This window comes from Carcharodon carcharias, chromosome 7 (assembly GCF_017639515.1).
Source record: "Carcharodon carcharias isolate sCarCar2 chromosome 7, sCarCar2.pri, whole genome shotgun sequence".
Lineage (NCBI taxonomy): Eukaryota > Metazoa > Chordata > Chondrichthyes > Lamniformes > Lamnidae > Carcharodon > Carcharodon carcharias.
This window is the reverse complement of record NC_054473.1, coordinates 91735524-91748897: the sequence shown is the minus strand read 5'-3', so window position 1 is coordinate 91748897 and position 13374 is coordinate 91735524.

Sequence of the window (13374 nt, the reverse complement as noted above, 5' to 3'; positions counted from 1 at the left end):
GAGGGCCAACATGGGCGTGAGGGGCCAGATCTGTGCTGTAACCATTCTATGATTCTAGTCATAGTTAGTGACAGTAAGAGACAGCCTCAGTTAGTCAGTTAGTTGCAGTTAATCACAGTTCATCGTAAATAGAAAGTTAGTCATAGTTAATCACAGTTTACATGCAGTGATGACAGTTGATCAGTTAGTCACAATTAATCATAGTTAAACAAAGTTAATAAAAGTTAATCCCAATTAGTCAGCTAGTCACCATTTATCACAATCCATCCTTTGTCTCAACTAGCCACATTCAATTGTTAGTAGTATGTTAATTATATTGTTAGGATACACAGGTGAAGGGCATGTTTGATAAAGTACTTTGAGCACATATAAATAAGGGGCAGCTGGGACACTGGATGTTGGAAAGAAAAGTATGAGACTGAATAAAATCAATAAACTCCCTTGGTAAAGGAAAGCTGTGTGTCTTGAATTTGACTTCACTAACCGGCTTGGATTCTATTAACATCAATCACAGCTACTTTTACAGTTAGTAACAGTTAGTCTAGTAGTTGCTGTTGGTCAGTTAACAACAGCAAGAGACAATCTCAGTTAATTAGTTAGTCATGGTTGATCACAAAAATGTCTCTCAAAGTTGCAGAAATTTGAAGTTGGGCAGTTGGTGATGGTTAGTTAGTATTGATCTCAGTTAAAGACAGTAAACTACAACAATTTATAATCAGCCAGTTAGTCACTGTTACTAAGTTAGTTTCAGTTAGTTATTTAATTACAGTTAGTGACATTGAGTCAGAGTTAGTCACAGAAGGTTGCAGGGTGTTCAAGTCAGTGACAGTTAATCAGAGATTGATGCAGTTAGTAACAATTGGACCACAATTGGGCCAAAGTTAGTCACACTTAGTGAGAGCTACTCAGTTAGCTGCAGTTCGTGATTTGGCAGTCCATTACCGTGAATCACCTTTAGTCAGTTGGTCTTAATTAATCACAGTTAATCACAGGTAGATTGTTAGTTACAGTTTCATGATAGTAAGAAACAGCTAGTCACAGCCAGTGGCAATTTATGACAGTCAAAATTAGTCACGGTCTTTTAGTCAGTTAGTGATGGTTGGGTCAGTTAGTCACAATTAGTGATATTGACAGGTTATTCACAGTTAATTAAGACACTTACAGTTAGTAACAGTTTGCCAGTTATTCAGTATTAGTCACAATTATTTGCAATTAGACAATTAATTGGTGTTAGTGACAGGTACTCTGTTAGTCACTCTGTTGCTTAGTTAGTCATGTTAGTTTGTTAGTAAGTCATTAATTACAGTTAGTTAGTGGCAGTTAATCATCAAGGCTGTTACAGACAGTTGGACAGTTGGTTAGTTAGGAACAGTCAGTCTGTCAAAATTATTCATAGTTATTCACAGTCACAATTAATTGCAGCTAGTCAGTTAGTCACAGTTAGTGACAATTAGTCAGTTAGTTATAGTTGGTTGCAGTTTGTGACAGTTGCAACTAGTGACAGACAAAGTCACAGTTACTTAGTCGTTGTTAGTTAGTAATAAGTGGTGACAGTTGGTCAGTTAGTTGCAATCAGTAACAGTCACAGTCAGTTAATCAATGTTAAAGACAATTAGTGACAATCAAATCTAATCAGATAGTCACGCTTAATGACAGTTACTCAGCTGCAATTAGTAACAGGCAGTTCGTTACCATTACCACTTTAGTCACAATTAATCACAGGTAGACTAGTAGTCACAGCTAAGAGACAGCTAATCAGTCAGCTGATCAAAAGTCAGTTAGTTGGCTGGTAACAGTGGCAATTTATGACAGTCACAGTTGTCATTTAGTTAGTTAGAGGCATTTAGACAAAGTTAGTGACAGTCACAGAAAGTTCCAGTTAGTCATAAATTGTCTGAGATGGTCACAAGTTCATCATAGCTCATCAGTTTGTCACAGTTAGTTTCAGTTTGAAATGGGTAGTCTGTCAGTTAATCACAATTACTTGCAGTTAGTGACATTTGGTCAGTTAGCAGTTGGTGCAGTTAATTTATTAACAGTCACTGTTGGTAGGAGTTAGTCACAGCTAATAATAATAATAGAACCTTGGTTTTCAAGGGATATTGGCGATCTGGTTAAGAAGAAGAGAGAGGTGTATAGCAGGTATGGGCAACAAGGAACAAATGAGGTACTTGTAGAGTATAGAAAATGTAAGAAAATACTAAAGAAGGAAATCAGGAAGGCAAAAAGAAGACATGAGGTTGCTTTGGCAGATAATGTGAAGGTAAACCCGAAGGGTTTCTACATGTATATTAAAAGTAAAAGGTTAGTAAGGGACACAACTGGTCCCCTTGAAGATCAGAGTGGTTGTCTATGTGTGGAGCCTCACAACATGGGGGAGATCTTAAACAGTTTTTTTGCATCAGTATTTACTCAGGAAACTAGCATAGTGTATAAGGAAGGAAGGGAAACAAGCAATAGTGTCATGGAACATATAGAGATTAAAAAGGTGGAGGTGCTTGCTGCCTTACAGCAAATAATCCCCCGGGCCTGACATGATATTCCCTCGGACCTTGAGGAAGATTAGTGTAGAAATTGCAGGGGCCCTGGCAGAAATATTTAAAATGTCCTTAGCCACGGGTGAGGTGCTGGAGGATTGGAGAGTAGCTCACGTTGTTCCGTTGTTTAAAAAAGGCTCCAAAAATAAACCAGCTAATTATAGGCCAGTGAGCCTGACGTCAGTAGTAGGTAAATTATTGGACGGTGTTCTGAGAGATCGGATATACAATTATTTGGACAGCCAAGGGCTGGTTAAGGATAGTCAGCATGGCTTTGTGCGTGGTAGGTCGTGTTTAACGAACCTTGTAGAGTTTTTCAAGGAGTTTACGAAGAACGTAGATGAAGGAAAGGCTGTGGATGTTGTCTACATGGACTTTAGTAAGGCCTTTAACAAGGTCCCATGTGGGAGGTTAGTTCAGAAGGTTCAGACACTTGGTATCCATGGAGAGGTTGTAAACTGGATTCAAAATTGGCTGTGTGGGAGAAGACAGAGAGTGGCAATGGATGATTGCTTCTCAGACTGGAGGTCTGTGACTAGTGGTGTGCCTCAGGGATCTGTGCTCGGACCATTGTTGTTTGTTGTCTATATCAATGATTTGGATGATAATGTGGTAAATTGGATGAGCAAGTTTGCTGATGACACTAAGATTGGAGATGTTGTGGACAGCAAGGAAGGCTTTCAAAGCTTGCAGAGGGATCTGGACCAACTGGAAAAATGGGCCAGAAAATGGCAGGTGGAATGTAATGCAAAAAAGTGTGAGGTGTTGCATTTTGGAAGGCCAAACCAAGGTAGGACATACACAGTAAATGGTAGGGCACTGAGGGGTGCGGAGGAACAAAGGGATCTGGGAGTTCAGATACATAATTCCCTGAAAGTGGCGTCACAGGTAGACAGGGTTGTAAAGAAAGCTTTTGGCATACTGGCCTTCATAAATCAAAGTATTGAATATAAGAGTTGGGATGTTATGGTGAGGTTGTATAAGACATTGGTGAAGCCAACTTTGGAGTATTGTGTGCAGTTCTGGTCGCCTAACTACAGGAAGGATATCAGTAAGATTGAAAGAGTGCAGAGAAGATTTACTAGGTTGTTGCCGGGTCTTAAGGAGTTGAGTTACAGGGAAAGATTAAACAGGTTAGGACTACAGCTAATTACAGTTAGTCAATTAATTGCATTTAGTCACAGTCACTCCACCAGTTAGTCACTTTTAGTCCCAGTCCATCAGTTAGACAACATTAGTTGCAGTTAGTGACAGTTGGTCAGTTAATAGCAGTAAAAGTTAGTCGCAATAATCACAGATAGTCATTGTTAGTTGCTGTTATTCACAGTTAGTGATAATCGCAATTAATTTTTCCACTGTTAATCAAAGCTCATTCCAGTTAATTGCAGCTACATTGCAGGACAGGCCCAGCAGAAATGGTGGCACAATGGTATACAGTCGGGATGGAGTTGCCCTGGGAATCCTCAACATCAACTCCGGACCCAATGAAGTCTCATGGCATCAGGTCAAACATGGGCAAGGAAACCTCCTGCTGATTACCACATTCCGCCCTCCCTCAGCTGATGAATCAGTGCTCCTCCATGTTGAACACCACTTGGAAGAAGCACTGAGGGTTGCAAGGGTGCAGAATGTACTCTGGATGGGGGACTTCAATGTCCATCACCAAGAGTGGGCTCGGTAGCACCACTACTGACTGAGCTGGCCGAGTCCTAAAGGACTTAGTTGCTAGACTGGGCCAATGACAGGTGGTGAGGGAACCAACAAAGGGGAAAAACTTGACCACATCCTCACCAACCTACCGGCTGCAGATGCATCTATCCATGACCGTATCGGTAGGAGTGACCACCGCACACTTCCTTGTGGAGACAATGTCCCACCTTCACATTGAGGATACCCCCACTATTGTGTTGTGTGGCACTACCACTGTGCTAAATAGGATAGATTTCAACCAGATCTAGCAACTCAAGACTGGGCATCCATGAGCCGCTGTGGGCCATCAGCAGAAGCAGAATTGTACTTGAACACTATAACCTCATAGCCCGGTATATTCCCCACTCTGCCATTACCATTAAGCCAGGGATTCAACCCTGGTTCAATGAAGAGTGCAGGAGGGCATGCCAGGAGCAGCACCTAAAAATGATCTATCAACCTGGTGAAACTATAACACAGGACTACTTGCATGCCAAACATCATAAGGTGCAAGTGATAGAGCTAAGCAATCCCACAATCAATGGATTATATCTAAGCTCTGCAGTCCTGCCACATCCGGTCGTGAATGGTGGTGGACAATTAAACAACTCACTGGAGGAGACGGCTCCACAAAAATCCCCATCCTCAATGATGGAGGAGCCCAGCACATCAGTGCAAAAGAGAAGGCTCAAGCATTTGCAACAATCTTCAGCCAGAAGTGCCGAGTGGATGATCCATCTCGGCCTCCTCCGGAAGTTCCCAGCATCACAGATGCCAGTTTTCAGCCAATTCAATTCACTCCACGTGATATCAAGACACGGCTGAAGGCACTGGATACTGCAAAGGCTATGGGCCCTGACAATATTCCGGCAATAGTACTGAAGGCTTGTGCTCCAGAACTTGACGCAACCCTAGCCAAGCTGTTCCAGTACAGCTACAACACTGGCATCTACCCAGCAATGTGGAAAATTGCCCAGGTATGTCTGTATAAAAAAAAGCAGGACAAATCCAACCCGGCCAATTACCACCCCATCAGTCTAGTCTCCAACGTCAGCAATGTAATGGACGGGATCATCAACAGTGTTATCAAGCAGCATTTGCTTAGCAATAACCTGCTCACTGATGCACAGTTTGGGTTCTTCCAGGACCACTCAGCTCCTGACCTCATTACAGCCTTGGTTCAAACATGGACAAAAGAGCAGAACTCCCGAGGTGAGAGTGACTGCCCTTGGCATCAAGGCTGCATTTGACCGAGTGTGGCATCAATGAGCCCTAGCAAAACTGGAGTCAATGGGAATCAGGGGGAAAAATCTCCATTAGTTGGAGTCATGCCTAACACAAAAGAAAATGGTTGTGATTGTTGGAGGTCTGTCATCTCAGTTCCAGGACATCACTGCAGGAGTTCCTCAGGGTAGTGTCCTAGGACCAACCATCTTCATCTGCTTCATCAGTGACCTTCCTTCCATCATAAATTCACAAGTGGCGATGTTCACTGATGATTGCACAATTTCCAGCACCATTCACGACTCCTCAGATAGTGAAGCAGTTCATGTCCAAATGCAGAAAGACCTGGACAATATCCAGGCTTGGGCTAACAAGTGGCAAGTAACATTCGTACCACACAAGTGCCAGGCAATGACCATCTCCAATAAGAGAAAATCTTCCCTTGACATCGCCCCTTGACATTCAATGGCATTACCATCGCTGAATTCCCCCACCATCAACATCCTGGGGGTTACCATTGACCAGAAACTGAACTGGACTAGCCATATAAATACTGTGGTTACAAGAGCAGGTCAAAGGCTAGGAATCCTGTGGTGAGTAACTCACCTCCTGACTCCCCAAAGCCTGTCCACCATCTACAAAGCACAAGCCAGGAGAGTGATGGAATACTCCCAACTTGCCTGGATGAGTGCAGCTCCCACAGCACTCAAGAAGCTTGACACCATCCAGGACAAAGCAGCCCACTTGATTGGCACCACATCCACAAATGTTCACTCCCTTCACCACCAATGAACAACAGCAGCAGTGTGCACCAACTACAAGAAGCACTGTAGAAAGGCTCCTTAGACAGCACCTTCCAAACCCACGACCACTACCATCTAGAAGGATAAGGGCAGCGGATAGATGGGATCACCACTTGCCATCCTGATTTGGAAATATATCGCTGTTCCTTCACTGTCACTGGGTCAAAATCCTGGAACTCCCTCCCTAATAGCACTGTGGGTGTACCTACACCACAGGGACTGCAGCAGTTCAATAAGGCAGCTCACCATCACCTTCTCAAGGGCAATTAGGGATGGGCAATAAATGCTGGCTGAGCCAGTGACACCACATCTCGTAATTAAATAATTACAAGTCTCAATTAATCACAGTTAGTTGCAGTTAGTATTAGTTTGTCACAGAAAGTTAGAAGTTATTGACATTCACATTTGTCAGGGTCATTCGAGTTAGAGGTGAGACAACAATACTCACAGTTAGTCAAATAAAATTGCAGTTAATTACAGTTAGGTAGTTACAATTAGTCAAAGTTAGTCTGTTGTCCACAATTAGTCCCAGGTGATTACAGTTAATTGCAGTTAGTGGCAGTCCCAGTTAAAGTCAATTAGTCACTGTTAGTCATAGTTATTAACAGTAAGAGTCAATTAGTTGCAGTTAGTCACAGCTAATGACAGTTGGTATCCTAGTCACAGTCAATCATTCAGTTAGAAACAATGATGGTTACTGACAGCCAGCTCCAAAACGTTAGTGGCATTTAGTACAGTTAAAAAGCTATTCACAGGTTAGTTACTGTCCTTTTCAGCCACACTTAATGACATTTACTCAGGAAATCACAGCTGGTCATAGTCACACTTAGTAACAATCAGTCAGCTTGTCTCAGTGACACTTTGTCACAGTTAGTTGTAGTCAGTCATGGTTACTTAAAGTTAGTCACAGTTATTAGTTGCAGTTAGTCGTACCTAGTCACAGTTAGTGAGCTAACTGCAGTTAATCACAGGCAGAGATTGTCACAATTAGCGACTGTTAGACAGTTAGTCACATTTTGTCTCAGTTTTAATAAGTGACAGTCAGCAGCAGATGGTCAGCGAGTTGCAGTTAGTCACAGTTACTCAGTAAGCCAATGTCAGTTAGTGGCAGTCTGTAACAGGTAGTCTCAGTCAATTAGTTAGTGACAATAGCAGTTAATGACTGAGTGGACCATTAATAATGGTGAGTAAAAGTTAGTTACCGATGGTCAAAGGTAGTCATACTCAGTGACAGTTAGTATTAGTCACAGTTAATGGCAGTTGGTAAGTTAATCACAGTTGGTCACAGTTAGTGACAATTAGTGACAGTTGCAGTTAGTGATTGTTAGACAGTTGGTCACATTTTATCTCAGTTAATAAGTGATCATCAGTGGCAGATTGTCAGTTAGTCACAGCTGGTCACTGTCTATTAGTAGCAATTAATGACAATTAATGATATTTGGCCAGTTAGTTGCAGTCAGCAAAAGTTAATCATTGTTAGTAACTGTTAGCGACAGTAAGAGTTAGTCATAATTAGTCAAATCAGTGACAGTTAGCAAGTTAGTCATAGTTAATGATAGTGAATCACCGTTAATCACAGTTAATCATAAGTGATTGTAGTTAATCACAGTTAGTTACGATTATTTAGTTGCTGTTAGACGCTGTTAGTCTCAGTTAATGACAGTTGCAGTAAGAACAGTAATAGTTAACAAGTTAGTCAGTTAGTTGCTGTTAATCACAGTCACAGTTAATCAGAGAAAGTCATGGTTAATCCCAGTTGGTTATTAACTGTTGCATTTATCAAAGATAGTCAATTTTGGCCAAGAAACTCAGTTAATCACATTAAATTGCAGCTAATCATAGTTAGTCAGTTACCGAAAGTCATAGATTGTTGATTATATTAGTCCCAGGTGATCACAGTTAATCAGTTTGTAGCAGTCGCAGTTAGAGTTAAATCATCACTGTTAGTCACAGTTATTAACAGTAAGAGGCAGCTATCTGCAGTTAGTCAACTGTTAGGCTAGCTGAAACATGTCTGAATCAGTCATTCCCAAGCACCTCTGCCAGCTCATTGAGTGGCATCAGGAGCCCCTGCAACATCACGGCCTGCCTCCTCCTCCTGTTGCTCTGAACAGGCTGTGTGCTCAGCCCCTTCTCCCTCCTTCAGCTCCTCTCTGCAGCATTACATTGCGTATGGTATCGCAGGCCACAACCATTCTGGATATCCCAGCTGGTGTCGGACACCCCCAGATTTATCCGGGCACCAGAATCACAGGTTCAGCAATCCAAATGTTTGCTGAATAACCACTGTTGTGTCCCTATGACTCTGCTGTTCTGTTCCTGGGCATCAGTGGGAGAGCTCCTCACAGCTTGACATCAGCCAAAGTCTCTGAGCAGATGTCCGTTGGGTCAGCTTTGAGATGTGAATATTTGTGGGAGACTTGAAGGGTGCAGGGTGAAGGCATCATGGCAGCTCCCTGGGTTTCTTTCACAGGTAAATATGTATGTGTAAGTGTGCGTTTGGATGTATGTATGTACATATGTAGATTTTTGATTTGGTTTCTCTGAGTGTCACATGGATGCAGTCTATGACAAGCTGTATTTGTGAGTATCAACCTTTAGAGTGAATCGGTCCCTGCTGGAGGTGTTCATGCTGGTGCTGTTCCTCTTGTTGCTCAGAGCTCCAGGACAGATCTGCAGAAGCTGCTCCCATGCTGCTGAGAAGCTAAGAGCCGGGAAGTGCAGATCAAGGGCAAAAAAATTCCAAGGTTGAGGAAAAGATCTCTAAAATATTTTAAAGCATCTCCAAGATAGTCAACTTCACCTCTCAGAACAAGCCTAGTGAGCAAAAACCTCTCACCTTGAGCATGGAAACATGGGGTAAGCAGCCCTAACAAACGCCACAATCCTCTCAGCTTGCTCTGTCTGGGGAGTTTGAGGGAGCTCAGGAAACACCTTTGCTCAGAGTTCAAGCCAAATTCTCGATCATTTTACACATTTAAATGGCAGACCTGCCTGTCCCTCTGGGCTTCCCACACGGTGAAGACCACACTAGGGGTAAAGGCAGATGTTGCTGGGTTCTTGCCAATGTCCTGGCATACTGACAGTTTCTGCTGTTTGAATCTGTCACGCAGACTGGTGCTCACCCACCCTGCCAGTTTAAAATACTCTACTCCTATGAGTCACAGTCACATTTAGTGACAGTTAGCCACAGTTCAGAATCGTTCATTGTGGTTGGTTACTGAACCAGCTGATCAGCAGTGTGTTGTTACCTGGGCTATGAATGAACTGTGCGGACTGATTCCAGCGCTGCACGCCTGTGTGCGGACTGATTCCAGCGCTGCATGCCTGTGTGCGGACTGATTCCAGCGCTGCACGCCTGTGTGCGGACTGATTCCAGCGCTGCACGCCTGTGTGCGGACTGATTCCAGCGCTGCACGCCTGTGTGCGGACTGATTCCAGCGCTGCACGCCTGTGTGCGGACTGATTCCAGCGCTGCACGCCTGTATGCGGACTGATTCCAACGTTGCACGCCTGTGTGCAGACAGAGCTATGAACTGTTTGGTGATTGTACACTGACTGTTTTGGCTCTCAGTCCAATGAACCCTTAGGAGAGAAAATGGAGAGGGGGCAGTTGGGAGGGTGAGGGGGTAACTTGGGGGGGTGGTGGGGTGCGAGGCAGTGGCAACAGAAATCCTTGAAACTTTGTTTCAATCAGGGAGCAGTGGCGAAGGAAATTAGGGAAAAAGAACAAGGATCTTTTGGCTAGGCTAGCAGAATGGGCAGGCAAGTGGCAGATAGAATTTAATACAGAGAAGTGTGAGGTGAAGTGTTTTGGCTGAACAAAGGGGCAATACAGAGTAAATGGTACAGTTCTAAAGAGTGTGCAGGAACAGAGTGATCTGGGAGTTCATGTACAGCAATCTTTGGTGGCACAATGTATTGAGAGAGTGGTTAGCAAAGCATTAGGGTTCCTTGGCTTCACAAATAGAGGTATTTGGCGGAATTATCCCAGATTTGCACTAAGTGCAGTAGTGGGTGGGAAAAAGGATGTTTTACCTGCTGACCACAACACAGCTTTTTGTGTGGTATCGTCCAATTCCTGCCTCATTAATCAAGCATTCCTGGGAAACACTGGCAGGGTGTCCTCTCATTCACCTCAGGCCTTCAGTAAACTGGGCAGCATATTTAAAGGCCGCCCCTGCACAGAGTTAGCACTCTTCAAAGGGATAGGAAGCTGCTGTGAACTGATAACTGCCAAAGGAAGGAAACATGCTGCCCCCAGGTTTAGCGACACCTACCTTGAGTGCCTACTGGATGCAGTGGAGGCCCCCAAAATGTCTCCTACCCCCGCTCTGGGGAGACCAGCAAGCAAGGTCACCAATCCAGCGTGGGAGGTGGTGGCAGCGGTGATCAGCGCCAACACCTGCAAAAGAGGACAGCCACCCAGTGCCACTACAGGATAAGTTCACTCTTATCTCTCTCACCTCACAAACCCATCACACACCCTCAGGGATCTCACACCTCAAGGGACAACATCACTAACTCTCACACACACACACTCACATCACCATCAGGTTCAATTCCTCTGAAGCTTGTGTCCTCATCCCGTCTATGACTCCGCTCACCACACAAACATTCCAAGCAGTGCCATGTGTCCTGCTCACACTCCCTCCATCTGTTTCCATGCAGGAGAAGCCTGCTCATATCAGCAGAGAGAGGTCTCAGACCAGGGGTGGATTGGCCCACATTAGGCCCCTCACTCACATTGAGGAGCGGCCATCATGCTGGCTGGTGAGGATGTGGACCGTGCCTGTGGTGACGGTGAAATCGGTGGTGAACACCCGCGTGAGGATCCTGCATCACATCATCCCTCTCTCAATGCATTTGTGAGTGCTCTCTCTCCTACTTTTGACTCTGCTGTCGTGTACTAATTATCTCTACTTTGGTTCACAGGGAGCTCTGCTAAGCGACCGACATCCTCAGCCAGGCAGTCCCTCAGCTCCATCCACGTCCTCATCTCCGGCCAAGAGGACACCTCCTCCACTGAAGCGCTGGAAATGAGCAGCCTGGAAGACCCATCACCCTGTCTACCCAAACCCTTCACCAGCGCAGAGACACATGCCTCGGTGGGATCTAGATCTAGAGCAGGCTCGGGTTCACAATCTGGTGGTCACCGCACGGATACGTGTCCACAGCAGGAGGAGGCAGGTTCAGCCGAGCTCCCCAGCACTTGGAGGACTGCTGAGAAAGAAGCATTTATGAGGTCTAAGTCAGGTGACCAGCCTCTGGATTTAGTCTTCCAACTCATCGTGGGGAGTCAGCAGAAAGCAGGGGAACATCACGCAGAGCTGTTGGAAGCCCTTAACAGAGTGGCATGCGAGTCGGAGGAGTGTGTCCACCTGCTCTCTGATGAAGTGGTGTCAACACGTGCGCATATGGAGGTCTCATGGGGAGGTGGCGGATGCAAAGGAGGCCCTGGTCCAGCAGAACATGGAAATACACACAGACCTGCACTCCCATCGAAGGAGCCATGGGTGAGTTCCTGCAGTAACAACGCAAGAGGGAAACGGGGCACCTCAACGTCCCCCCAGGCGCTCCTTCCCCTCAAGGAGTCAGGCCGAGGCCCCCAAGCACCCGATGGGAGGAGGAGCAGCAGCTGGACACCCCTGGGTCATCCACTCAGGAATCTCAGAGGCTGTCCACTCCCTCAGAGTCCCCTTTGCCTGTAACCCCCTCAACCTTGTCCTCCGTCATCACAGAGGGAACAGCTGGCCCACAGGAGGACAACCAAAGCAAGCTGGGGCCCTCAATGTCTCAGCTCTGCAGTGGACTCACTGTCATGAAGCTATTAATGTAAACAATATTATTGGAAAATATTTCTTTTTAAAATAGAGGTTTAGTCTCTGGATGTGTCTTAATTGGATTAAAGCCAGCTAGTCTGGGTGCTTTGATGTGCTAGCTTAGAGTTGTAAGAGAGGTAGAGCATTCAAGAAGTTGAGTGAATTCTGGTCCCTAGTAGCAGAGACCAAGCAATATGTTTTTATTACTAATAAAATTGGTACTATGAAAGGGGTTTTATTGTTAGAAGAGGTGGAGTTCAAAGAGGCTGGTGATACAATGAGAATTTACATTCAATGAGCTGTGCTAGGTATAACTTCAGTTTTGTGTGTGCAGGGGGGGTGGGGGGGGGTTGGTGGGGGCGCGTGGAAGAGGAGAAAATGACCGATTTCAAAAGGGAATTGGATGGGCACTTAAAGGAAATAAACATGAAAAGCTACGGGGACCAAGCAGGCAAGTAGGACTGATTGGATTGCTCTGCAGAAAGGCAGGATGAACTCGATGGGCTGAATGGCCCCCTTCTGTGCATGTAATGACTCTATGAATCTATGACTGATTCTGCTTGTAGCAGATATATTAAAATGTATTTGAGACAAATCATGGGAAACAGAGATCCAACCTTGAATTCAAATGATGCAGAATAATACAGAGGAAGAGTAACTGTAACAGCAAAATTAGAATTGATATTTTCCCATCAACATGCCACGGTGAAACCCATGTAAAGAATCCCCAGAAGAACATAGGCACACATTCAGCCCCTCGAGCCTGCTCTACCATTCAACTAGATCGTGGCTGATCTTCCCCCTCAGCACCATCTTCCTCCACTATCCCATATCCCCTTATTCTCTTTAATAGTTAGAAACCTATCAATTTCCATCTTGAACATGCTCTGTGATTGACCTTCCACAGCCCTCTGGGGTAAAGAATTCCAAATATTCACCACCCTCTGAGTGAAGAAATTCCACCTCTTCACAGTCTTAAATGGTCTACCCCATTATTCTGAGACTGTGCCCCTTGTTTCTAGACCCTCCTAGCCAGGGGAAACATCCTTCCTGCATCTACCCTGTCATGTCCTGTGAGAATTTTGTGGCTTTCAATGAGGTCACCCCATTCTTCTAAGCTCTAGAGTATCCAGGCCCAGTTTCCCTCACAGGACAGTCCCACCATCCCAGGACTCAGTCTGATGATGCTTTGCTGTATTCCCTCTATGGCAAGTATAAGAAGTCCAAGTCCAAGCATGTCGAATACATGAATCATAGAAAGTTTACAACACAGGAGGCCATTCAGCCCATCATGTTTGT